At 38.2% G+C, this 3,437-nt stretch overlaps 1 pseudogene; it reads left to right on the top strand.

Moving 5' to 3' along the window:
• Nucleotides 1-2,448: 2,448 nt before the first annotated feature.
• On the top strand, nt 2,449-3,078 carry LOC138163113 (large ribosomal subunit protein uL6-like; annotated as a pseudogene).
• Nucleotides 3,079-3,437: the final 359 nt, after the last annotated feature.

Raw genomic sequence — 3,437 nt, 5'->3', positions numbered from 1 at the left:
AGAGAGAGAGAGAGAGAGAGAGAGAGAGAGAGAGAATTAGGTGACTTGCCCCCAGGGTCACATAGATAATAAGGGCTTGAAGTAAACTTTTCCTGACTCCACATTCTATGACCCACTGTAATATGTAGCCACTGTAAAATGTAGCTTCCTAGATCCAAGAGATATTAAATAATTGAGCCATGAAAGTTGTCAGGACTAGGATTAGAAATGTTTCATAGAATCCCACAGTTATAGGAGAATTCTATCATTAGTTCATCCTACCTCCAGATAGAGTTGTATTCAAAAAGCCCTAGACACTTTTCTATTTGGGGTATCATGTGTGTCTAATTGCCTAATCCACCAAGTTGGGGCCAAGCTTGGTATCTCACAGGAACCATTTCTTGGTAAGAGCTGGAACGAATGTTTGAAGAACTTCTCCAGCTGGTATTAGGAGAAAGAGACCAAATACATTTTTTACTGAAAGCTGAGGTCCAACTTGCTCCCAGACATAATTAAAAGAAATCAGTCCTGCGTTTGTAAAAACAGCATAGGTGTAGAAAATAACCCACATTTCTATTGACATTTAAGGTTCACATAGAGTTTATTCACTCTCCCATCACACATACGTGTATACATACACACCTACATACATACATACACAAATCCCTAAAAAATAAATCATGATAAGTGGCGTTTCTGGAAAATTTTAAGGTTTGCAGTGCATTTTCTTTCCTTCTGACAATACTGCAAAGTAAGTGGTGTGAGAGTTATTATCCCTGTTTTACAGAGAAGGAAACTGAGGCTCTGCAGGCTAAGTGATGTCCATGGTCATCCAGCTAATAAGTATCAGAGGCAGAATTTGGGTCCAGGTTCAGCACTGTACACCAGTACACTCTATACACTATCTCATGAGTTTGTATTCAGAGTCCACTAAATAAGTCATGACCTTTTTATGCCTTCAAAATTCTCTATTGAAAGAAGGTATTCTGAGAACAATCTAGTACAAGGAAAGAGTGCTGGATTTAGAGTCAGAGGGTCTGGGTTCAAATTCTGGCTCTGTTACTTGCCTGTGTGTGTATGGACAATTTATTTAAATACCATGCTTATATATTGTGTTTCCTCAACTATATAATGAGAGCATTGGATTGATGAATGTCAAAATTTTCTTCCAGTTCTAAATCTACTACATCAATGAGTTAGAAAAGTTCTGCAAAAGACCTAGCAAGGTTCATCAAAACAAAAATTACGCACAGAATACCACCTAAGAACATGAAATCCTCCCCGCTGTGTTTGTCTCCACCTTCTCTGAGACACCTTGGTTGCCCAGTGGAAAGAGTGCTGCTCTCAGAATCAGGATAATCCTGAGTTCAAATTTTGCCTCAGATACTTACTGGCCATGTGATCCTGCACAATTCTTAACTTCAAGTCTCAGTTTCCTCATCTGTGAAATGGAGATAATTATAGCACCTACCTCCCAGAGAGGATCAAAATGATACAACACAGACAAAGCACTTTGTAAACTTAATTTAAAGCACCACATAGAGGTGAGCTATTATCATCATCATCCTCACTACTGTAAGCCTAGTTCGGACACATTAATTCTTACCTGGATTATTATAAAAGCTTCCTGATTGGTCTCCCTAAGGTCAGTCCCTCCCCTCTCCATTTTTTTTTTTGTTGTTGTTCAGTTGTTGTCAGTCCTGTCTGACTCTTTGTGATCCCATATGGGGTTTTCTTGGAAGAAATACTGGAATGCTTTGCCATTTCTTTCTCCAGCTCACTTTACAGATGAGGAAATTGAGGCAAACAGGGTGAAGTGACTTGCCCAAGGTCACACAACTAGTCTGAGGCCAGATTTGAACTCAGTAAGATAAGTCTTTCTGACTCCAGGCCTGGCAACTCTATCCACGGCACCACTTAGCTATTAGAGAAAAATTCTCAGTGAACATATCTAGCCACATCACGGCCCTTCTCAGAAACCTTCAGTGGTTCTCTTTTTATTGCCTATAGGATAAATATAATATCCTAAATTTATCATTTAGGTCTCTCCACAATCTCTGACTGTCATCAAAGTTTCCATCTTATTATATAAAACTGTCTTTTATCCAATTTACATTCTAGTCAACATGAACTATTTATTTACTTCTCCTCAATCTCATCTTGCCCTTACTCACTTGTTTGCATTTGCATAGACCATATCCCAATGCGTAGCACACATAACATTCTTATCTCTGTTGACATCTTGTTCTTCCTTCAAGTCTCAGGTCAGATGCCGTCTCTGAAATCTTTCTTGAGTCTCACCCTACCTCCAACTTCTCAAGTTTCCTTGAGTTATCTGTCTGAATTTCTCCTTTATCTCTCTCATAATTATCTACTGGTGTGCAAAAATTAACTGGGACCAAGGAAAATGAAGTCGATATACATTAAACCCAACAACTTACATCTTAAAAAAAAAACTTTTAGCTCTTTGGCCCATTCACTACCAGAATGAAGACCATTCTAAGCAACCAGACCGTCGACATCCAGAAAATGGTGATATCTCTCTTAACGGTCAGACAGTTATTGTGAAAGGGCCCAGAGGAATCCTCCGCAGGGATTTCAACCATATCAATGTTGAGCTCAGTCTCCTTGGAAAGAAGAAAAAAAGGCTTTGGGTAGACAAATGGTGGGGCAATCGAAAAGAACTTGCAACTGTGTGCACAGTCTGTAGTCATGTACAAAGCATGATCAAAGGCGTTACCCTGGGTTTTCGTTACAAGATGAGGTCTGTGTATGCTCACTTCCCCATCAATGTTGTTTTTCAAGAGAATGGCTCACTTGTTGAAATCAGAAATTTCTTGGGTGAAAAATATATCTGAAGAGTGCACATGAGACCAGGTGTTGCTTGTGCTGTTTCTCAAGCCCAAAAAGATGAGTTAATTCTTGAAGGAAATGATATTGAACTTGTTTCAAACTCAGCTGCCCTGATCCAACAGGCCACCACAGTCAAAAACAAGGATATTAGAAAATTTTTGGATGGCATCTATGTTTCTGAGAAAGGCACAGTGCAACAAGCTGATGAATAAGTTGGAAAAGATGCCAAAGGCCGTGTCCTGAGGAGTCAACACTTATTATTCAGATGTCAAATAAAAATACTTTTTGTCAAAAAAAACTTTTAATATACAATATGTCCACCATTTTGCTTTAGTCACTTTTCCCACATGATTTGGTATCATATTCACAAGATTTTGACACATTTTTAATTCTTCATTGTGAAACCACTTTCATTATGTTGGCTAGTCAACACTTTGTTCCATTTTCCTAGGTCTAGCCCAAATATTTTCAAAAGGTAAATTCTTAGGCCATACATATCAATACTTATTGGATAAATTTCTCAACTATTTGTGACATGATCATATTACTTACTTTACTTTACTTAACATGATCATATTACTTACTTGTACAAGATCATATTACTT

The sequence above is a fragment of the Petaurus breviceps genome, unplaced genomic scaffold (genome assembly GCF_028583685.1).
Source record: "Petaurus breviceps papuanus isolate PSGF00001 unplaced genomic scaffold, PetGlider_PUasm1.0 187, whole genome shotgun sequence".
NCBI lineage: Eukaryota > Metazoa > Chordata > Mammalia > Diprotodontia > Petauridae > Petaurus > Petaurus breviceps.
Note: the sequence above shows the minus strand (reverse complement) of the source record. Positions and strands in the feature narration are given on the sequence as shown.